At 37.9% G+C, this 24,586-nt stretch overlaps 1 protein-coding gene across 7 annotated transcripts in view; it reads left to right on the top strand.

Annotated features, from left to right (window-relative positions):
• The window catches only part of Dennd2b (DENN domain containing 2B), a 189,573-nt gene that overhangs the window by 48,831 nt on the left and 116,156 nt on the right, over positions 1-24,586 (top strand). The window contains exon 1 of one of the 7 annotated variants that reach the window (XM_010615322.2): positions 18,905-18,976. The exons of the other annotated variants lie outside the window; for them this stretch is intronic. The gene's annotated coding sequence lies outside the window, so the exon portion shown is untranslated. Of the gene's footprint in view, positions 1-18,904; positions 18,977-24,586 lie in introns of those variants that run through there. 7 annotated transcript variants of the gene reach the window in all.

Raw genomic sequence — 24,586 nt, forward strand, 5'->3', positions numbered from 1 at the left:
TTATGCCTATATTTTAATGTAGTCTCCCAGTCATTTTGTGGGCATGTATTTCTAGGAGTAAAATGGTAAAGAGATGAACACATTTATTGTTCTTGATGTGCTTAGCCAAATTGTCCTCCAGAAGTCTTTCATCCATGTCTGCTTTGCCGGGGTGAGTGAGAGTGCCCATTTTTAGCTGTCTTTGCCAAACTGAAAATAATAAATTTTTGCAAATCTGATAAGAAAAAAATGGTACTATGTTGCTGTTTTAATTTGCATTTCTTTGATGACTACTGAGAGTGAATATTTTCTCCTGTTTAATACCAGTTAACTTCTACGGTAATTCTACAGTTTTGAGATTAGCGTGTTCATATATTTATTTTTTAATTGAGAAATAAAAATTGCATATATTTATGGTGTACAGTGTGATGGTTTGATATCATACACATCATGGAATGCTGAACAAGCTAACATATGCATTACCTCATAGACTAAGATTTTTTTATGCTGCACTGGGAATTGAATCCATGGCCTTCTGCATGGTAAGCAAGTCTCTACTACTTAGCTCCATCCTCAGCTCTTTAAACATTTTTATGTTGAAGAGTCAGGGAGTTAGCTCAGTGGTATCATGCCTGCCTCACAAGAGCAAGGTCCTGAGTTCAACCCCCAGGACCACCCCCCCCACGCCAAAAAAATTATGTTGAAACGGGTCTTGCTGAGTTGCTCAGACTGGGCTTCAAGTTTCCATCCTCCTGCTTCAGCCTCCCAAGTAGCTGGAGATACAGGTGTGGAGCCCCTGTACCTGGCCATACTTATGATAATTCTGTGGTGAGAACATTTAAAATTATGCTTTTAGCAACTTTCAAGCACAGTGATACCTCCTGGGTTGTCAGATGGGTCCAAGCTTGAACTTTGCACTATTCTCAAATAGCAAAGTTTGAAAAAATCTACTCTTTGTTTGTAACTTTGCTTAATAGTCCAACTGAAAATTCAACTTGAAAAAACCTGTATGGGTGGGGTGTGTGTCACATGTCACCTCTTGCTGCGAACACAAAGGGGCAATGCTTCAGTCTAAGTGCTGCTCCCAGACAACACACAGTGCTTGGGTTAGTGTGTTAGAACATTTGTCATTTTGCCTTTTTTTTTGTACTTTATTTGCATAAAATATCATAATCATGGCTCCAAATATAGTGATAGCAGCAGAAAGGCTAAGAGGAAAATTCTGAGAACTATGATAGAGTTAAAGAAAGAAATCATTGTGAAATTTTTTAAATTCCTGGAAAAATGAATTTATAAGTGTAATTTTCGGGCCTCAGAACCAATTATTTGGTTTTACATTATCTTATGGGAAAATATGTTCAGTTCTCAAACCTTTTGGTGTTTGAATTTGAATTTGGAATGAATTGAGTTTGACAACCAAGGTATTGCTGTATATGATTTATTGTTATTAACCATAGTCACGATGATGTATAAAGATCTGTTGAATTTATCCCTCCTAACTGAAATTCTGAATCTCTTGACCAACATCTCCCCAAATCCCCCAACTTTCATGTTTAGAAACTACCATTTTATTTTACTGTGTTGTACATTCTCCATATAACTGAGATCATGAGGTACTTTTCGTTCTTTGTCTGGCTTTTGTCAATATATAGCCTTCCAGTTTCATCTATGTTATAGGAAATGACAGCATTTCTTTGTAAAGGAAGAATAGCATTGCACTGTTTATTTTTCTGTGTTCATCTGTTGGTGGGCACTTAGACTGAGTCCCTATCTTTGCTATTGTGAATAATGCTGCAGTGAACATGGAGTGCTGGTAGCCCTTTAAGCTACTGAATTTTTATGCTTTTTGTACAGGGGATTGAACTCAGGACCTTGCACTTGCAAGGCAGCTGTGGTGCCACTGAGCTAAATCCCCGGCCCTTATTATTTATTCTTTAGATATATTCCCAGAAGTGGGAAATATGTTAGTTCTGTTTTTAAGTTTTTGAGAAACCTCCATATCGTCTCCATAATGGCTATATAATTTACATTCCCACCAACAGTGAATGGTACAGCATTCCTTATTTACCATCTATCTCCTTGCCAACACTTATCTTTGGTCTTTTTGATAATAACTATTATCTGTCATCCATTCGTATGTCTTCTAAGAGGTCCTTTATCCCTTTTTAAATCAGGTTATTATTTTCTGACTGTCAAGTTGTTTGAGTTTCTTAAGTATTTTGAATATGAACCCTTTATCAGATATGTGTTCATGTGCTTTTATATTTCATTTTATTTTACCAATTATTTTAATGCTAAGCATACTAGTTGGTATCATATACACTACATTGATTTTTCCAGTCATTTGTCTTTTAACTTTATTAAATATTTTGATTAATTTCTTTGATGAAATTCATCAGTCTTAACCGTTTCTTTGCCATGGTTTTCTTAAAAAAATGTTTTCTTTCACCAACAGTAAGTATCTATTATATATGTTCTTCTCTTTTATGGTGTCAGTTTTTGCAGTGGAAAGAAAATTGTATAATGGAAATATCAAGAAAAGCAAAAATTATTTTCTAAAAAATGGATAAAATTAATAGCCAGTGATGAAAAAAACCCGAGGGAGGCAAAATTTATTGTGTGTCATTTTAAAACATTTAAACCTAAAAAAAAAACAAAAAACAAAAAACAAAAAGCATTTAAACCTTCCCTCAGGTTAGAATTTATTCCAGTGTGAAGTAAAAAAAAATAATAATAGCTAATATTTTTGATGCATACTTGTGACAGGTGCTAATCTAAATGCTTTCTGTATATGGACATATTTAATAGTTTCAACAATCCTGCTGGTATCACTGTAAACTAACGTGTTGAAAGTTGACTAAAGAAAGGATTCAGGTTCAGGTAGTTACAGTCTAGAGCCCATCACCTTAACTACTCTAACTTATTTTTTTTCCAAGGAGTTATCCTTCTGTTAGTGGTTAAAGAATCCATTCTTTCCCTACTGTTTTGAAAATGCTAACATTACTTATAGCCATGTTTCCACGTGTACCCTGCATTTAGTCGTGTTGCCAGTCTCCTGTCCCATTGAGCTATCACATTACTGGTGCCATCTTGTTTTGTGTATCTGGGAATAATATTTTCTCCTTTGTGTCCCCAGTGCCTGGCAGAGACTCTCTTGTTGTAGATGTTTAATGAATATTTGCAGTGATGTAACAGTTGGGCCCATGAAATTTAAAGGATCTATAGTTAGTATAGAAAAAAAACCTATATCATCATTCTCACTGACTGTTGACTGAAATACAGTGGTACCTTGGTTTATGAACGCTTCTGCTTGTGAACACTTCGGTTCATGAACAGAAGCATTCTGCAAAATTCTGCTTCTGTTTGAGAACTCCACATTAGATGACATTGAACCTTATGGGAAAATTTGATTTGGTTCATGACCAATTTGACTTGGGACCAGAGTCACAGAAGGAATTAAGTTTGTGAACTGAGCCATCACTGTATTCTTTTCAATTATGAATATAGACAATATAACATAATTGTAGACAATAGGATTAACAGCCATGCTAATGGGCCCAAGACCATAAAAAATATGTAAGTTATACTAAATCAAGGTACACTTAGATACATTGCCCATATGGAATTACAATAACATTCTCTCTCTCTCTCTCTTTTTTTTCCTGTTGTCTGTCTTTTATTTTTACTTAAAAATATATATTGGGCTTCTCATATAAGAGAAACTGTGCCATATTCAAGCCTGTGTGTCTGATTTACTTAATTTAACATTATGGTCTCAACATGCATTCATCCATTTTCCTAGAAATGACCAAAGTTTGTCCTTCTTTATGGCAGGATAGTACTCCAATATGCATAAATACCAGATTGTTTTAATCTATAGTTTCCAAGATTTAGCTATTATAAATTGTGCTAGTATAAACATGGCTATACATACATCACTGTGACACAATGCCTTTAATTATTTCAGCTTCTCCCGCATTTGTTATCGATTGATTTCTTGATGTTAACTATTCTTTCTGGACATGAAGTCTCCGTATTTTAATTTGTATTTCTTGAATGGTCAGTGATGTTGAGCATTTTGTCATGTATGTATTGGCCATTTGTACTTCATCTGAGAAGTGTCTATTCATTTCAGTTGCTCATTTTTGGATTAGGTCTTTAAATTTGGAGGGGGTCTAATTTTTTTGAGTTCTTTATCTAGATATTAGTCCTTTGAGGAGTAGCTTACAAATTATTTTTCCTTTCTGTAGGTTGTCTCTTCACATGGTTGATTGTTTCCTTTGCTGTGCAGAAGCTTTTTAATTTGATGTAATCTTATTTGTTGATTATTGCAAGAGGCGTTCTGTTCAGAAAGTCCTTGCCTGTGCCTGTGTCTTCAAGAGTTTTACCTATTTTATCTTCCATCAGGTTAAAGTATTTCTGTTTTAATATTTAAATCTTTGATACATTTTGATTATAGTTTCGTGCACAGTAAGAGATACAGGTCTAGGTTCAGTCTTCAACATGTGGACAATTAGTTTTCCTAGCTCCATTTGTTAGAGAGTTTATTATTCCTTCAGCAAAGGAATCTTTGTTAAAGATAAGGTAGCTGAGTGTACTTGAAGTTGTTTCTGAATCCTTTATTTTGTTCCATTGATCCACAGGTCTGTTCCCCCACCCCCAGTACCATGCTATTTTTATTACTAAAGTTTTGTTTTTGTTTTTTGAGACAGGATATCACTATGTAGTTCAGGTTGGTCTTGAACTCACTATGTAGTGGGGGCTGGCCTCACACTGATGGCAATCCTCCTGCTACAGCCTCTCAAGTGTGGGGTTTATAGGCACATGCCACCATGCCTGGCTACTATAGCTTTATAGTATAACTTGAAGTTTGGGATTTTGATGCCCCCTGCCTTGCCTTTGTTGCCCAGAATTGCTTTTGCTATTATAAGTCTCTTCTGGTTCCATATGAGTTTTAGGATTGCTTTCTGAAGTTCTCTGAGGAATGCTATTGGTATTTTGATTGGGTTTGTATTAAATCTCTACAGTGGTTTTGGAAATATAGCCATTTGGACTATATTGGTTCTGCCTATCCAGGAACAGGGGATATCCTTCCATTTTTTGACATCCTCTTTGATTTTCTTTTTTCAGAGTACTGTAGTTTTTTTGTTATAGAGGTCTCTTACTTTCTTGGTTAGGTTAATTCCTAAATATTTCATTTTTCTTGATGCTATTGTGAAAGGTATTATTTCCCTAATATCATTTTGAGTGAGTTTATTATTGGTGTACTGCAATACTATTGATTTTTGATGTTGACTTTGTATCTTGCTATGCTACTGAATTTAGTTATTAATTCTAGGACTCTGTGTTTTAGGGTTCTTCTATATAGAGTGTCATCTGCAAATGATGATAAGCTTCTTCCTTTCCTATCCACATTGCTTTTTATTTCTTTCTCTTGTCAAATTGCTCTTCCTAGTGTTTTGAGAACATACTGAATAGAAGTGGTGATAATGGACATCCTTGTCTTGTTCCTTATTTTAGAGTGAAAGCTTTCAGCTTTTCTTCATTTAATATGATGTGGGCCATTGATTTGGCATAAATGACTTTTATCAGATTGAGATAATGACTTTCTATACCTATTTTCTTAATTTTTTTTTTGCCATGAATGGATGTTGGATTTTATCAAATACTTTTTCTACATCTATTGAGATGATCAAATGATTTTTGTCCTTGCTTCTGTTTATGTGATATACTGCATTTATTGTTTTACATATGTTGAACCATCCCTACATCCCTGGAATAAATTCTACTTGGTCATGATTTATGATCTTTTTGATAATTTTCTGTGTTCTACTTGCTAGTATCTTATTGAGTTTTGCATCTATATTCATGAATGAGATTGGCTTGTACAGTGGACCCTTGAGTTATGGCCAGCCTCATATATGAACAACTTGAGTTACAGGTAGAATTTTAGTTTTTAACTTACAACAAGTCTTGAATTACCACCTGAATGATTGTAAACAAAGACTCTTGATGCCAGAAAATCATATGTAAATAAGTATGTAGGCCTATGTAAGCATCAGCTTGAGACCAAATGTGCATGACTTTGGTCAGTGCTTTATATTGCTACAATTACTGCTATCAAAATGGCCCCAAAAGCTAGAAAATAAGCTAAAGAAAGAAGGGAAGGAATCACAATCAAAAAGAAGGAAATTATAGAGAAATATGAGAATGGTGTTTGTGTGACTGATCTTGCTAATATGTACAACATGTTAAAATCTACTACCTTGACAATCTTACAGAGAAAAGATTTGGATAAGAAAACTAGTATTGCTAAAGATGTTACTCAAATTAGTAGGTCAAATTAGTAGATCAACAGCATTAGATTAGATAGAAAGGCTATTATTAGTATGGATAAATGAAAGGCAGACAGCAGGTTATAGCCTGAGTGTATAATTTGTGAAAAAGCTAGGGCTATAAATGCAGATCTTGTTAAGGATAATCCATCAATGAGTGATAATGGGGAAACATTTTGTGCCAGTTTGACAGTTTTAAAGCAGTAACCAGGGTTCATAGCATAACTAGGCATGGTAAAGCAGCCAGTGCTGATAAAAGGGCTGCTCAAAATTACATACACCATTTCAAAATAATGACACAGAGAAATGACTTTTATTATCATCAAGTTTTCAACTGATGAAACTGGCCTTTTCTAGAAGAAAATGTCCAGGAGAACATACATACTCAGGAAGAGAAGAAAATGTCAGGCCACAAGCCTTTGAAAGATAGGCTAGCTTTATTGCTGTGTGCCAGTGTGAGTGTGACATCAAGATAAAGCCTCTCTTGATTTATCACTCTGAGACCGCTGGAGTGTTCAGAAAATGTAAAGCCATGAAGAATAGGCTAAAGATTCTGTGGAGATTTAATGCAAAAGCCTGGGTAGTGAGTATGTTTTCTTGAGTGGATCAGGAAGCTTTCTATCCTACTGTTAAGAAATATCTGGAGGACAGAGAGTTACCTCTCAAGGCTCTCCTCATCATGGACAATGCTCCTGTTCACCCATGAGATTAGGAAGAAGAATTAGCTGAAGAATTCCCATGGCTCTCAGTCGAGTTCCTCCCAAATACATCTCCTCTACTGCAGCCTGTGGACCAGCAGGTAATAGCTAACTTTAAGAAGCTATCCACCAAGGAACTGTTCCTGAAGTACTTCCAGATGGTCTCAGGTACAGATTTAACCATTAAAGAGTTCTGGAAGGAACATTACAACATCCTTTCCTGTGTATGGTTAATTGAGAATTCCTGGGCAGTGTCTCTCTAAGGACACTGAGATCTGCTTGGAAGAAACTATGGTATAAAATTATACAGGAGAGACTTTGAAGGCTGAGTAGAGGATTTAAGCCTTCAATTGACCCTGTAATTGAAGACATTGTCACTATAGCAGAGTTCATAGGCTTGCAGTTGAAGAACTGGTGGAACAACACTCAGAAATTGTCTACAGAGGAATTTGAGCAACTTCTGGTTGAGTAACAGAGAATGGCAGCTGAGGAGCTTTCGGGAGAGGAGGGGGAGTATCAACAATCAGTGCAGCAAGGTTCTTCTGAAATAAAGGAAATTCTGAAAAGTGTACAGATCTACAAACATTTGTAGAGAAGACCCACCCAGACAGAGAAAAAGCCAGTCATTGCATTCACTTGCTTAATGACTATCATGTCATACTACAGGACAGTACTAAAGAAAAGACAGACGCAGACAACTTTAGACCAGTTGTTTCTGAAAAGGTTGAGACCTAATGAATCAGAAGCAGGTCCTAGTGGGCTACAGACACTCCCAAGGAGAGAAGGGACACTAGAGAGCCAGATTCCTGATGTTCTTAAGGAAAGGGACTCTCCTTCTAAACAATAACCACCTTCCATTTCATCCTCCCTTCCTGCAAGCTAAAGATGTCAACTTGAGTGCTGAGTACAGTATGAATTTTTGTTTCTGATAAAATAGGCACATTTTATAATTTTTTGGTGAATACACTAGGAAAATTATTGGTGTGTCTGGTAAATTATGCACATTATACCACCCTTTTTTATTATGAAAAGGTTAGTTAAGGAGTGCCTTGGGTAGAATGCATTATGGGTATTTCCATTATTTCTTTTTTTGTTTTTTGTGAGTTTGGCCTCAAACTCACGGTGATCCTCCTGCCTCAGCCTCTCAAATGCTATATTACAGGCATGCACCACCACACCTGGATTTCATTATTTAGTATGGGAAAAAGTCTTAACTTACAGCCAAAGTGAGTTACAACTAGCCCTCACATACGAATTGAGTTCATAAATTAAGAGTCCATATAGTTCTCTTGCTCATTTAATTTTGGAATCAGGGTAATGGTAGCTTCCAGGAATAACTTTGGGAGTACTGCTTCTCTTTTATTTTTATTAAAGAGCTTGAGGTATACTGGCATTAGATCTTCCCTAAAGTTCTAGTAGAGCTTGGCAGTGAAATAATCAGAACCAGGGCTTTTCTTAGTTGATAGCTTTTAAGAAAAGAATTACTTCTTCAATTTCATTGACTGATACTGATTATTCAGAATTTTTATATCTTCTTGGTTGATCTTTGATAGTTCATATATATCTAGGAATCTGTCCATTTCTTCTGAATTTTCCATTCTGTTAGAGTATAGGTTGTCAAAGTAGTTACTGATGATCTTCTGGATTTCAGTGGAATCTGTTGTGGTTTCCCTTTTTTCATTTCTTATTGTATAGATTTGGGTCTTTTCTTTCCTTATTTTGGTAAGATTGGGTAAAGATTTTTCTATTTATTCTTTCAAAATGCCAACTGTTAAGCTGGAGATTTAGCTCAGTGGTGCTGCTTCCTACCTCACAAGTGAAAGGTCCTGAATTCGATCCCTGGTATGAAAAAAAAAAAGCCAACTGTTCAATTAATTGATTCTCTGTATTGCATTTTTAGTCACAATTTCATTAATTTCTGATCTTTATTATTTCCTTCTTGGTATTAGCTTTGGATTTAGATTGTTCTTGTTTTTCTAGGACTTTGAGGCACACTATTAGGTTATTTGAGATTGTGCTATATTTCTGATGTTGGAATTCTTTGCTATAAATTGCCTCTTGGCATGACTTTTTATTGTGTCCCATACATTCTGGTATGTTGTACTGGTATTATCATTTGATTGTAGGAACTCTTTAATTTCTTTTTAAATTTCATCTGTTACCTGATGATTATTCAAGAAGATAGTGCTTAATTTCCATGTATTTCCCCAGTTTCTGTCGTTTCTTTTGCCATTGATTTCTAGTTTTAGTGCTGATAATGTGCATGGGATAATTTCAATTGGTTAGATTTACTTAAGCATGCTTTATGAGCTAGTATGTAGTCTGTCTTGAAGAAAGTCTCATGTGCTGCTGAGAAGAATGTGTATTCTGTTGTTGTTGGATAGAACACAGTGTAGATACATATTAGTACATTTGTTTGAAGCTTTGATTCAACTGTGATATTTCTGTGCTGGCTTTTTGTCTGGTTGATCCATCCATTTGTAACAGGAGGCATTGAGACATACCCCGTTACAGTTGTATTGAGGTTTATCTGATTTTTCATGTCCATCAATGTTTGTTTTATGAAGTTGGGTGTGCCAGTGTTTGGTGTATGTTTGTTTTTAATTGTTATTTCTTCCTGTTGAATTGTTCCCTAAATCAATATGTAGGATTATTCTTGGTCTCTTCTGATCAGTCTTGGTTTGAAATTTACTTTTTCTGAAAAGGGTAGTTATTCCTGTTTTTTTCTGGGTTTCTGTTGCATGGAATATTGTTTTCTATCCTTTGATTTTTAATCTGTGAGTTTATGAATTAAATGTTTTTTGTGTGATGTGTATTGTTTAGTTGTTTCTTGATTCATTCTGCCAAATTGTGTTCTTTAATTAGGGAATTGAGACCACTCACATTAAGAGATATTACTTATTTCTGTCATTGCATTGTTTCCAGTTGCTGATTTCCTTTTTTTTTTTTTCCTTTTGCTTAGCTGCTCATCCTGCCAGATGTAGTCATTCTTTTTGACTTACTGGCAGTGTTGGCTCCCTTCGCCCTTTCTAGGACATCCTTCAGAGTTTTTTATATTTCTGGCTTGGTCATAAATTTCTGACTTAGCTGAGTACCGCTTTGATCTGTTTTCTAACCTTCTCTGTTTTCCTTTCAAGTAATTCAGGTATGTGGCTTATACTATTCTGCCCCTTGCTCTTCCCCTGGATTGCTTTAGAGCAGTTAGGGATTCGGAGAAGCATTCTGTCTTCTTTTGAACTGAGAATTGTGGATGCTTATAGTGTGAAGACTTCGTTGCTAGTATAAAGATCTCTTTAGCTGCTTTTCAGTGATGTACTTTGGATATGGCTAACTATAGTCCTTGGCCTTAGCGCTAAGATCTGAATACCTTGGTTAATTTGGGAGGGGTGGATGTAGTATAATTAGACCAACAGCAAAGTTCTCTGGGAATATACTCTAGTATTGCTGATGCCACAAAGGTAATCTGAGTGTTGGTGTATAGAGAAATAGTGACAATAATGTGACCCTGATAATTTCAAGTGAATTATAGTAGTATCATCCAAGACAAATTAGATATTAATATACCATAAGAACAAATGATGTACTACCTTTAACTCTAGAGAAGAAATCTGCAATTACAGTGTGAACATTAAGACAACCCAGGTATTGACTTAAAGCTAATATGTACTAGATGAAAGAGCTGTATCTCTGCTAATGTTAGAAAAAGAATTCAACAGCAGTTTTACAGAATTAACTATCAAAATATTACCAAAGCTTTATAGTTATACATTAAAGATACAGAGTTTGGGAGCGGGGGAATGCAAGAGGAAAAATTTGAAACCTTAGAGTATACGATAGAAAAGAAAGAGGGAGAAATTGTACAAAGGACCCAAAGGGAGGAAAAAGATGTTTATAGATTAGGTAAAGTTAAGAGAAAACTGATGAGAAATAGAAGACATAAGTAAATGAGAGAGAAATAAGAAATTATGTAGTGAAAAATAGGGAGAAAAAAAACAAAGGGTGAAAAATTAAAGGCAGGAAGAGTTTGTAAAAAAGAGGTAAAAAGCAAGGACAAAGGAAAATTCCCTGAGTCCCATTGAACTGGTGAAGAAGAAAGGGGAAAAGGAAAGAAAAATAAGAAAACAAAAGAAAAAAAACAAACCAAACCAAAAAAAAAAAAAAAAAAACCCCACCACAACAACAAAAAACAACCCCCCCAAAAGAAAACTAAAAACAACGCACATTTACAAAAAACAAAAACAAAAACAAACAAGAAAACCAAAATAACAACAACAAAAAACAAAAGTCAAACCAAAAAAAGAAAAAAAAAGAAATTTCTATGTGATTTTAAATGTGTGATTTCTTCTGGGATCTATAATTTTGGGGCATTGTCCAAGTCAAGATGAATTCATGTTCACACTGGTAGAAGAAGAAAGCAGTCAGACCCCAGATCTGTGCTGGATGTGGTCACCAGCAGGCAGTAGGATCAGGGCAAGGGTGCCATTTCTACAACTTTTAGTTCCAGAACAATTTAGGCTGAGCCTGGCCTCTTATTTGTGGAGATAGGGCCTGTGTCCTAGTTTAAACCCCTCAGGGGGTTTCTTTTCAGCTTGACTTCAGGTCCTTGACCACAGCTGTCTACAGTGACTGTCTTTCACCCAGTCGCTGTGGGAACATAACACTGGGAGCTCTGAGTTGAAACCACCCTGTGGCTGCTCTGAGTCCTGGGTTCAAAACGTCAGCCCTTCCTGGAATGGCATCCACCTAAGCACTTCTGCTAGGAGATATGGCGGATGCTTGTGCTGGAGTCACTCACTAGCTGTTGGCTGTTGAAGGACTCACGTGGGAGCAGAATTCTCTCCTTCCCTGCAGCTCACAGCACCCACCATTCAATTGCACCCCTATATTTCTTCAAGCCTTTTGGGATTCCCTAGCTTTCACTTTGCCCCTGTGGATTCAGTCTCCTATTCCCATAAGCCACAAGCTGGGAGCCGGGGAGAAAGTGCACACTGTTCCTTCTCTGTTGTGTTCTGTCTCTTCAACTTCTTCGCAGGTTTTAATTTTCCTGTCAGATCCTTCCTGGTTCCTGGGGATCTGTTTCTCTCTGTTTTTACTTCCCCGGTTGTTATTTTTCAGCATCTGAATTTCAGATCTCGAACAGGCTGAGTTGTTGTTGCTTACCACTCTGCCATTTTCTCTTATCATTTCTTGACAGTTTGCTCCTATTAAACTTTTAATTATAGATTTTAGGTCATTTATTGTCAGGTTTCTATTGTTTGAAAATGGTTCTCTGAGCTGCATTCCTTTTCATGGTTGTCATCTTGTGGACTTTTTAATCTGTTTTCTTTCATTTAAAAATAATGTTGCTAAAAAAAAAACAGGAATAAAAATATATTTCTGAGCCAGGTGTGATAGCACACACCTGTAATCCCAGCACTAGGGACATTGAGGCAGGAGGCTCACCATGAGTTCAAGGGCAGCTTGGTCTACATAATGAGTCCAAAGCCAGCCTGGAATACTTGGCGAGACCCTGTCTCAAAAAAAGTATTTATTTATTTCATAACTTTTTCTATACCATCACTCCTATTTTTATTACACTCAACTCATTGATTTTAATCTGGATCTAATGTTTCTGCTATCTCTTTTTAATTGTGATAGTGTGTTTCTTCTCTTTGAGAGTCAATATCAGCAATTCTATAAACTGGAAAACAAATATTGAGTGTTTACTCTGAGGAAGGCATTCTATCACAGGTATTCACTTTGCTCTTCTTTTCTACTTACCATGTTCCCGCTGACTTGTATGTCTAGTGATATATGTGTGACTGTCCCATCACACAACTTGTACCACTGGTGGTGACAGTGGTACAAAATGCGTGGGACATCCCAGTAATGAATGTAACTGTACTGTCTACCTAAAATGTACCAATAAATTAAATTTTTAAAAAATGCATGGGACGGTCATGTGTGTACCAAGTACCTGCATCAAGCTGCCTGGCAGTGAGACAGGAATTGCAGCTCCATTGTGAAGGTGTTAAATTGTTTATTCCCCTTCAACTGCTTATACTTTTCTGCTATTTATTCAGTCTTCTGATTTTATTATTTGAACTTCCTTTCATAGTTTCAGACTATTTTGTTTATATTGTATTTAGAGCTTTGTGGGAAGTCCTTTTTAATATATCAAAATCTCACTTCCGGCTCACTAGAAAGGAGTAAGGAATGGAGACATTTTTAATTTTGTGATGTGATTTTAATCAGTGATCACATACAACAAAGAGCTACAAATTAATACTAAAACATAAGTGGGTTCGTGGACAAATCAGAAGCTGTGCGGCATGCATGTGGTAAAAATAGAATGGCAAGGGTTTCAGTGTAGAAGAACTATGAGAAGAAGGGTTTGAGGAGGCTCCTTGGAGAACTAAGTGCATAGTCTTAGACCTTGGTGGTCAATCTTTGGAGGGTTGGCAGGATTAGACTTAATGAGAAGGGAAAATGACTTTACCTAGGACGAATATCCTGAAGTAGGAAGGTGGGAAAATGTTTTCTAAGACCGGCTTTATTTGTTCCTTTTGTTTGTTTGTTTGTTTGTTTTGAGACAGGGTCTCACTGTGTAGTTGAGACTGTCCTGGAACTCACTATGTAGCTCAGGCTGGTCTAGAACTCACAGCGATCCTCCTGTCTCAGCCTCCTGAGTGCTGGGATTAAAGGTGTGTGCCACCACGCCCAGCTTTCATTTGTTCCTTTTGTAGGCGTGTCTCTTCCAGTTGTGTTCTCAGTGAGCCTTGGTGGTTACTAGTCCCATGAGTCTGGTGTTGCTTTGGCTTGAATGATATTGCCCTGTTTGCCTTCTTCCAAGGACTGAGCAAGGTCCTCTCAGCCAGCACCTTGTGGAAAGATCTGTCTCCCTACCTCACCAGTGCCACCAGCCTCTTGACTACTAAATTTCCTCACACTGTGTTTGATCTGCTTCTGGGTCCTTCCTGTTTGCCATCTCAGTTTGGAAATTCCCACCTTGACCTTTTCTAGTCCTAGTCTTCCAGGTTGCATTTCCATAAATATTCATAGTAATCCAAGCAGCACCCTCATCGTCCTCATGTCTCCTGAAACTTCCTTGTCTTTGTTGCCATATGGACACACTGTCTTGTTCTGGAGCCTAGAAGCCATCACATGCAGTGAGGAATGAGGTGCATGGGCTGTGCAGAAGGGTTAAGTAGAAGTCAAAGCTGGCCACGTAGGTTTGCAATTCTTACTTTTAACAAAATTTTGAGAATTGTCAATTGGTATGTGTTTAAAAATAGATTTCATTGATAGATCACTATATGATTTTGGCATATAACTGAATAAGGGCAAAGATTGATATAGCTATAGCAAAATTTATTTCATTTCCATCTATCATTTATGTGAACAAAGTTTCTTGAAACTCGCAACTATAAAAATAAAAAATGCATTTCTAATAAGATTTCGCTTGTAATGTTTGATAGTCTCAACTTATAGTGTAGTTATTTTCTTTTTTAGTGCATGTTTATATTCTGAATAATGATGTTTATTTTAGGGAATTGGTGTGTACATATAACATATCTTCATTATTTTCTTTTTTGGGGTTTTTTTTGTATCGGGGATCAAACTCAGGACTTTGCACTTGCAAACTTCATTATTTTCAATCCCTTTCCTCCCTCACCCCTCTTCCTAATCCCTTCCCTATATCCAAGAGTCTGCCTTCTAGTTTCTTATCAGCTCTCCTTTATTTTATTCATTGATTTATTTGTATTTTAGATTTCTTATATGAGAAAACTGATATTTAACTTTCTGAATTTGACTTACTTTGTTTAGCATGATGGTCTCAAGTTCCATCCATTTTCCTGCAAATAACCTGATTTCATTCTTTTTGGTGGTGGAATAATACTGCATTTTCCTTATCCGTTCATCTGCTGATGGACATCTAAGCTGTTTACAGAGCTAAGCTATTGTGAATTGAGCTGCTATAAATGTGAGCGTGTATATGTCATTATAGTACAATGTCTTTAATTTCTTTCAAAAGTATGCTTAGGATAGATATAGTTGAGTCAAATAGCATTGGTACTTTCGGTCTTTTGAGAAATCTCTATACTGATTTCTGTAGTGGTTTTACTCTCACATAGTCTCACCAACAATGTAGAAGGATTCTCCCACCCCCACCCTCACTAGCATTTGTTGTTTTTTATATTCTGTCACCATTCTGATTGAGGTAAGATGGAATCTCAAAGTAGTTTTGATTCATTTCCTTAGTGGCTAAAGATGTTGGATATTTTTCTCATGTACTTACTGGGCATTTGTACATTGTCTTTTGAGAAGTGTCTATTCAGTTCATTTTGCCATTTTGAAAAATTGAGTCATTTGTTTGAGGGGGTAATTTTTTTGAGTTTTTAAACTATATTCTAGCTATGACTCCTCTACCAAAAGAATAGCAAAAGTTTTCTACCCTTTTGTCAATTTTCTCTTCACTGTATTCATTGTCTCCTTTGCTGTGTAGGAGATACTTAATTGGATAGAATCCTATTTGTTGATTCTTGATATTATTTCCTTTGTTGATGGAGTTCTATTCAGGAAGTCTTTGCCTTTGCCTATGACTTTAAGTGTTTCCTTTACGTTATCTTCCAGTAGTTTCAAAGTTTCTGTTTTTATATCTGGGTCTTTGTTACATTTTGACTTGATTTTAGTATAGGTTGAAAGCTAGTAGGGATCTAGTTTCATTTTTCTGCAAGTGGATCTCTAGTTCACCGGCACCATTTGTTAGAGGCTGTCTTTACCAGCTTGTGAATGTTTAACTTTAAAAATATTTTTATAGTAGAAGACATATTATCACGAACAAGTTCCTGCTGGCTTGAACCACCATTGATATGTGTATGACTTGTACCATTGAGCGGCTTGTACCACTGGTGGTACGAGTTGATCTAATCACTTTTATCAGTCTTTTTAATAATAAAATTAACAAAAGTCCTGATGGGGCAGTCATGGATAATACCACTGGTGGTTCAAGACACACGAATGACAGCCCTGTCATGTGTTAACCCCCTAAAACACCGCCCCTAGGTGTGAGCAAGATCATCTCATTGTTCTTGCCACTATCTGAAACAGTTCTGGAAGTCCTCTTCCATAAATGGCTTTATAAGGTGTGGTTAAAAAAATGATGAATGTAGCAACTGAATGCCATCCAACCGAGAGGCAAGTTTATAAAAACATTTGGTGTCCTCATCCAGAGTATTCACCAGATGTGGCACCTCGTGACTTCTGGCCCCTCCATAAAGCCAAAATGGCCATGAAAGGTAAATGTTTTGAAGTGATGTAGGCATTAAAGCAGCCTTGGCAGTGCAAGTAAAGCCAGTTGTGAAAGAGGGCTTCCAGGGCTGCTTCAGAAAGCGCAAGAACAATGGCACAAGTGTGTTCAGCTTGTGGAGTAGGGGGTTGATGGCCGTGCATCTTCCACTGTAATAAGATTTTTAAAAGGTGTAACACTTACCATATTTTTTTGATCACATCATGGATGTTTTTGGCCTCTTTTTAAAAGTCAGATGGCTGCTACAGGGTGTCTGTTCTGTTTTATTGGTCTATGTGTCTGTTTTTGCATCGTATCCTGTTTGTTTTTGTTACTATAGCATTGTAGTATAACTTCATATCTAGTTTTGTGATGCCTTCAGTCTTGCTCTTTTTGCTCAGGATTGCTTAGGCTATTCTGGGCCTTTTCTGATTTCATGAGTTTTAGGAGTTTTTTTTTTAGTTCTCAGAAAAATGTTGTTGGTATTTTAATCAGAATTGCATTAAATCTATAGATTGCTGTTAGTAACTCTGCCATTCTTCTGATTCAAGAACAGGGATATCTTTTCTATTTTTTAATGTCCTCTTTAATTTCTTCTTCAGAGTTCTGTAATTTTCATAGAGGTCTTTTGCCACCTTGACTAGGTTGATTTCTAGATATTTAATTTCTTTAAGCTATTATGAATAGAATTATTTTCCTGATTTTACTCTGACTGGATTTATTATTAGTGTATAGGAATGGAATTTGTGTTCATTTTGTATACTATAATAATTTTTATCAATTGCATGATGATACTAAAAGAATGAAAATGTAGTCCTGAAGAGGAATCATACTTTTTTAACATTTAGAGCTTATAGTTGTGGAAAATTAAAAAAATGTAGGCATATTTATTCATATGTATAGATACATTGCAAAGAATTTTCATAGGTTGAACAATAGATTTTGAAGCATAAATATTAGGATAAAATTCTGGAGGAAGAAGTAAGGAGGAATTAAAATTTCAAGGAAAAAAGGGAGTGGTATTAAATTTATGTTTTTAAATGAATGATGATAAATTTTAAATCACTGGCATTTAGATTCAATTTGATCATTTGAGGGTATAAAGTAGTTAAATGTAAATATTTATAAAATGCTAATGTTCTTTGCTTTTCCAATTCCTTTATTTTCTATTTCCTTTCCTGCTGGAGAACCCAGAGCCTTGTGCATGCTAAGCATGTGCGTTGATGGGGAGACATCCCTTGTCCAAAATGCCAACATTTATAATACGCCAAAAATGAAAACTCTCCTGCTGTTTATGGTGCAGAAATTTAAACATTAACTTATGTATGTGGAGGGTAGTATGTGTCCTAAATTTTTTTTTTTTTTTTGATACCGGGGATCAAACTTGGGACCTTGTGCTTGAGAGGCAGGCGGCAGAACCACTGAGCTAAATCCCCAGCCCATAAAAATTTTTATATGCTAAATATCTACAGTGGAGTATACCAGCGCTTGATCAGAGGAAAGCAAAGGATGTTAAGGAACAGTTACAAAGGGAGGTCCCAGGATCAGGCAAAGCCACCAGACAAGCTTAGGAAGCTGAGTCTTGAGAGGTTGGAGCTGACTAAAGCAAAACAGAGGTGGGAAGGAATTCCTGAAAGAGGGCACAGCACCTGTGAAAGGTCTGGCACTATAAAGAAGGACACAGAAACTTTGGGGGAAATGGCGCGAAAGGCATGAGTAGGATGGTAGTTTCCAGCCAGCCTGGCAGTGTCTTTTCATGGCCTGGAAAGGGGAGGCCTTGGAAGTCTGTGGAGGGAGCTCTTGCCAAGAACTGAGCGTGAGAAAGTGACAGCAATCCATTAATGGTACTTCCTTCTCAGTGGCTGTTTTCCATATTAATAATCATCTAGACATTCTTACAAATGTAGAGATTCTTATTTACTTTCAGCTAAGAGAGGAAAATGAGTCCCTGTGGGAGTTTATTCCTTTACAGATACAGTGACTGAAATTAGTCCCATAGGAAAATGCTCTTCATTGGCCCTGCGTGTAGTTGGGCCCTCAATTTGTCATTTTTTACTATAGTTTGGAATTGAAGTTAGGAGCCTTGGACCAGTAAAGGATTTTTGTCCTGATTTGTGAATTTGTTGCGTGAGAGACTTTTACAGGTTCTAAAAATTAAATCAGACTTAACATATGCACTTAGAAAATTATCCTTATTGTAAAGCATCCTGCCATATAAGTTTTCTGCATTCCAGAAGAGGTAGTGACATAATTCCTCTTTTAGCCTGTCAGGTACTATGAATTCCCTTGCTTTCATGGAGCAGGTACTGTGAAGTAAGACTGAATAGAGTCCTGAAAAAGATCAGTGACACTTTGTTTTGCCCGTTTGGAACATTTGTTCAGCACAGTGATGGAGACCTGATGTAGTGTTTGTGTAGAGTGGATTGAACAGAGTACAGAAAGAAATCATCAAGGGGCTGACTCTGTACCACACAGAAACACGAGGCGGTCGGATGAGCGCTTTTTCCACATTTTCATATTTTCCAGGATGACACTGAAAGCCTTGCCCTTAGAGAACCCTGAGCCACCTAATAATTCATTCTTCCAGGCTCTTGAGAGGGAGAAATTCATGCCATGAAATAGATGCCCTGGCTCTTTCTTATGAGAATCAAGAAGGGAATTGAGAGCAACCATGGGAATATGACTAGCAAGGCAAGGTAAGGAATGCTTACACCACTTCAGTTTCTTGTGGGAAAATGTTGTATTTGGTATCATTATTTCCAGCAGCTCTGTCTGTCTGTCTCTCTTTCTTTTTCTTTTCTTTTTTGGTACCGGGGATTGAACTCGGGTCCCCGCGCTTGCAAGGCAGGCCATGGAACCGCTGAGCTAAATCCCCGGCCCTTGTCTGTCTCTCTTTCTTTCTCTCTCCCTTTTTTATTCTGTCAAGAAAGAACTGAGTCAGCATAGGGGACCTTGTATGTACTGCTGAAGACTTGATACTTAACTTTCATAACTCTCATAAATAGTCTCAGACAGGAGGAAATCATGCCACTAAGAGATCCAATAACTTGACCAAGATCTGATATTGACTGATTTATTGGATTCTACAACTTTTCCCACTGCTTTGTGATGCTCCCTTGTACTAAAATCACAGAAAAGGATACTCTGCATCGAATTAGGTACTGTGTCCAGGTAACTGTTCTGAAAAGTAGTGCCCTTTATCTGGAGCCATCAGGGACAGGAAGAACGCTGGCTAAGGAGAAGAATAAAGCGGGGAAATACCAGGAGTTCTTCAGATTGTCTGTGTTTCATCGCAGGGGAATTTTGTGCCACACATCTAGGTCTTGGTGGTGATTTAGAAGAAGTGCACCCTGAAGTCACCTGCTACTAGTTATCCCAGGCAAGGAAAACAGGTGTAGCGACTTCAGGGATATGGGATTTCAGAAAACATCATTTTGTTTGTTTCTTAATTTGGGACCAACATTAGATTCCAAGCTTTTTAATTTTCCTTATAGAAAAGGACTAAAACAAATAATAGCCCCAAACCTATTATCATTTTTACAATCATCAAAGACAGCTAAGAGCCTTATATTCATCTATTATAGAATTAAAAATATTTTGGATTGAGTAAAATTGCAGCATAAATTTCTCCATTTTGGGGAGTTCTTTATTTGGTACTGCAGGAGAAGCTTGACTGTCCAGCCATATTTTCTGGTTTATTTTTGATCAGTTACTGTCCGAGTCTGTCTTGACAGGTATATTAATGAAGAATTTCAACAATGAATGGTATTATTCTGTGAATGGTAAGGAAAGGAATAAGAACAGTTTTTAGGCTTTCAGTTCTGTGTTCAGCCAGGAAGAAAGCAAGAGCAGCAGTCCTGGCTTCTAAGTGGTGCAGGTTCCAGGAAGGGGCTGCAGGGACCAGTGTCCCTTGTTTCGTACATGAGTTGGGGATGAGAACCTTTACTGCTTGTTGTGGAACAAGTAGGAATTTATTTCAGAGGGATGCTATAAATGCTAAAAACTTTTCAGCATGGTCTGGACCATATTTAGGAGAATTGCTCTTGTAAAGGAATTATCCTGTTTGGTTCTCCAAGGTAATCTACAGAAGTCAGGGACAAAGGCCCATTGTTTTCTCTGGGCAGCTGTTTATTGCATTGGGGCTAAGGAGGGGTGTAGGGAGACTGTAGGACTCTGGCCTAGATGCTCAGATGTAGGGGTGGTCCTGTTCTGCCTAGTTGCTTTCTTCTGAGTCTATCTTGTAAGGATGTTTTACAAACTAGAGGATGTTTTCCTCCAGGCAGAAAAAATCCTAGCTGTACCTTCCACTTGGACTCAGTGCCCTGGAGTTTTGGTGAAAACTGTGAGTGTTTGGGAACAGAAAGAGAGCCCAAGAGCATGTTGGGGATTCCCCAACTCTCCCAGCCCACCTCTTTTGTCCAAGGGAACACCTACCTTCTGCGTTTCCATGCAGTGCTCTGGGGGAAGTGTGCATTTTGGCCTCTCTGCAGAAGGGCACATTAGTTTCCCTGGCCTATTTACATTTGTTTGGTCCCTCTGCCCTTGATTAGAAACCAGGCCTTTGGTTGGGGATTTCCCTGCTCCCATTTAGGTCACTTCTTCCTTTTGTCCACTTTCCCAATTTTTCCAGCTGGGCAAGAGGTGCCTTTAAAAAAAAAACAACAACAACCAAAAAAACCAAAAACAAAACAAAAAACTTCAAAACTTCCTTTGATTTAACCCCTTGTCATTTAGACTTTGCCCTGTGAGTGGATCCCTTCAATCAGGAGCAGTTCATCCTGCTTCCTAAGAATCCCTGTTGGTTGGGTGCTGTGACTGTTAAGACTCTTTTTCATTTGCCTGTTGCTGCTGTAGTTGTCAGCACTCTACCCCAGGAAAAGGAATAATCTTCCCAGCCAGAGTCAGGACTGCTTGTTGAGATGGTGCCTTTGCATGACCCTAGCTGTTTGGAATATGTGTCCTTGCTTTCATGTAGAATATAAATCTTCAGAGAAAAGACCTCCCAAGTTCTTTACTTTTCTTTCCCTCAGTCTGTAGTTATGGCATGTGGCACCCTGGGGAGGGTGACCATCAGTGGAGTCACCCAGGGTCAGCCTGTTCCCCTAGAGCTTGTTTACTGCTACCTCTCTGGAGCTGAATTCATTATGTGTTTCCTAGGCCTGTGACTCACAGCAGGGGCTGGGGGACATCCTTAGCTCTTAGGAGCATTGATAGAAGACCTGTCTCAGACCTCTTTGTTCTTTTATTAGCTTCTGACACACAATTTTCATATCGGCTTCTGACACAAATGAAGTATTCTGTTTGTTCTGAGGAACCCCCCTGCCCTGCCATCGTATTGGGGATTGAACCCAAGGCCTTTGCACTGAACTGTATCCCCAGCACCTTAAAAAAATATTTTAAAATTTTGATGGTAAATTGCTCAAGGTGTACTCAAACTTGTGATCATCCTGCCTCAGCTTCCCCAAGTGCTGGGATTGCATGCATGTGCCACCACCTGGGGCTAGGCCTCTTTGTTCTTTAAGGTCTCTAGAAAGTTAAAGTGAATTTTACTTGTTGATAATAACTTTTCTACTCTCTTCACAACATTTTTTGGAGAGGTTCTTTCTTGGATAATTCATGTACAGTACAGCTTTTTAAAAACGTATAGTGATTTCTTCAGTTGCCCTGATCTTCCTCCAGGCTGGTTGATCTTGGTGCTTTTTCTTCTTTTGGAAGCTCCTTGCTTGGATCCCTTGAGTTCCCCTCTAGTTTCACTGTTATTCTCTATGGTAATGGTTTTCTGCCCATAGCCTGTTCATTCTCTCCTTGATTTCCTAGGCTCCCATCTCAGACACATGCAGATTCCTGTCTACTTTATCATGTCATAAGCTTTCTTCCAGCTTCAGTTTGGTCAAAAGAGTATGCATTCTCTTTCTTGCTCTGTTCTTCCTTACTGCAAAGCTAAGCTTTGGCCTTTGGGCTTCATTTCTAAGCTGGGTTTCAGTTCAGACCTTGGTGCTAACAGTAATCTTTGTTTCCTACTTATATTGTTCCAAATAGGATCTGTGTCCTATCCTTACTTCCATGCTGCCCAGAGGTTTTAATTCTGTATCTTTCAAATCATTTTTTCACTTAGTTAGCTTTCTTTTTGTCTTCTCCTTAACAATTGCTTGTCTACCCAAAGGTTATGATGATAGCCCTCCTAACTTTTCTTCAAAACATTCTCCCTATGTTTTCACTTTCACATTCAGGTCTAGAATCCTAATTTTAAATCCTAGCTACCTTTTAAAAACTCTGACTTCTTTGCTGCAGTTTGTCCTCAGTTCTAGATTGTCTTTTTCCTTTTTGTCATCTGCTGGCTTGTGCAGCAGCCTTCTCTTCCATTTCCCTGTGTGCTATGCCCACCCCTCTCCCACAGTCTTCCCTTCTGGCAGAGATCACAGAGGAAATATTTAGTTACTTTCTGCCAAATATTCTGGCTGTGTTGTTTTGCTTAAAAAGACATGCAGATAAACTGTTTTTGCTTCTTGGTCTTGGTGCTTTAGGGCAGATGTTTCTCCAATAACAGAAGTATTGTGGTCAGTTGGGGAGAGTACTGGACTAGAGTTCGGCGAATTGGATTCTAATCCCTGCTGTGCTACTAATTTGTGGTGGGATCTTGTGCAACACACATGTCTATGTCCCAACTTCCTTTTTTCAAAAGGGACCTTATTTCATGCTAAAGGAGACAAGACTTTATGAGTGTGAGATGGGAAGCCAGAGGGCAAGCCCAGGGATCAAAGAGAGACCATGGGCAAGAGCCGGAGAACCATTACCAGGGCATGGTTCTTCCTTAGTAGAACCAGAAGGGAACTCAAATTACTCTTTTAGACATGTTAAAAATAAAATTAACAGATGTAGTCACTTCAAAAAAGTATAAAATATGATTAAAATGAGGTTTTCTGACAAGGATCACTTTGGGAGATAATTGCCTCGCCTGCCCCAGGCTCTGCTGTGGGTCCACACCTGTTCCCTCTCACCTCTGGGATGTGGGTGGCTTGTCATTCTCTAGGTTCAGTTCCAGAATTTTTCCTCCAACCTCCTTCACAAGCCCAGGAGCATTTGAAACGTGGCCCAGATCTTCACCTAGCTTTGATTTCCCCCACCATGTGGAGAATGGTCCTTGGAAGCTGTAGCTTCCAGAGACCTTTAATGTTGTCTAACTTGTCCAATTTCTGCACGTCTTGATAGCTTCTTCTGTTCTTGGGCATGTTCTAGTTCTTTTGACCTGCAGGAGGTATGATTTGGCTCAGCAAAGAAAAGGAGATTATTAGAGGGGACCGTATCATCAAAACCTAGGAAATAAAATGTAGAAAAAGAACCAGGAGTTGCCTCTCAAGAACTCCAAGGGGTCTTTGAGAAAGAAACAAATGATTTAACTTCTGGTTAAAGCACAGCCTTCATTCTCAGCATACACTGTTCAGATAAGAGAGCTATGCTTTTTATCACTGTTCCCTTCCGAAATGACTCTAGGATTTAATCAGATCTTGCCTTGTGCTATGGTTTGGGTATAAAATGTCCCCTCAGAGGCACCTGTGTTCAGAGATAGAGACTTTTGGAACTGATTGGATCATGAGGGCTCTAACTTTTTCATTAGTCTATCAATGGGTTTATAATTTGATGGCATTATTGAGAGATGTTGAAGATTTGGTGGGGGGCGCAGCTAGCTGAAGGGAGTGGGTCATAAGGCAAAGAATTTGAGGTCTACCTCTTGTCCTCAGTCCCTCCTCTTTGGCTGTTATTCCCTGTTTGCTTCCTGGTTGCCATGAGGTGAATATCTTTGCTGTGTTAGGCTCTCCCACCATGATGTTTCTGCCTCAGCAGCCTAAAAGTAATGGAGCCAGCTAACCATGGCCCCAAACCACAGACTATGAGCCAAAATAGGGCTTTCTTCCTTTAATTTGTTTTTATCAAGTATTTTGTCACAGATATGGAGAACTGACCAACATACCTAGTTTTTACTTTTTTTCTTTCCAATTAAAAGATTTACATTATTTTCCTCTAGTGCAGAATGAAGTTGACAAAGATGGCCTCCAGAGTCTTTTGCCAAGCTGTGTTCTTGGTAAGGCACAATCAGTAGAAATTGTGCAGAGTGGGAGCAGGGTGTTACCTGTCCTTGTGGGGTTAGGGATGAGAGCATGTGATCACTATTGCTGTGCTCATCCCTGGAAGGTTCTCAGACTGCTGAAACTTGCTAGAGAAAGCCAAGGAACATGGTAGAATAGTTCTGGGGAGAAGGGTTAATTAGTTGACTCTGTATACTTTTTTTTTTTTTTTTTTTTTTTTTT

The sequence above is a fragment of the Fukomys damarensis genome, unplaced genomic scaffold (assembly GCF_012274545.1).
Source record: "Fukomys damarensis isolate Sample0158 unplaced genomic scaffold, DMR_v1.0_HiC HiC_scaffold_16, whole genome shotgun sequence".
NCBI classification, from domain to species: Eukaryota; Metazoa; Chordata; class Mammalia; order Rodentia; family Bathyergidae; genus Fukomys; species Fukomys damarensis.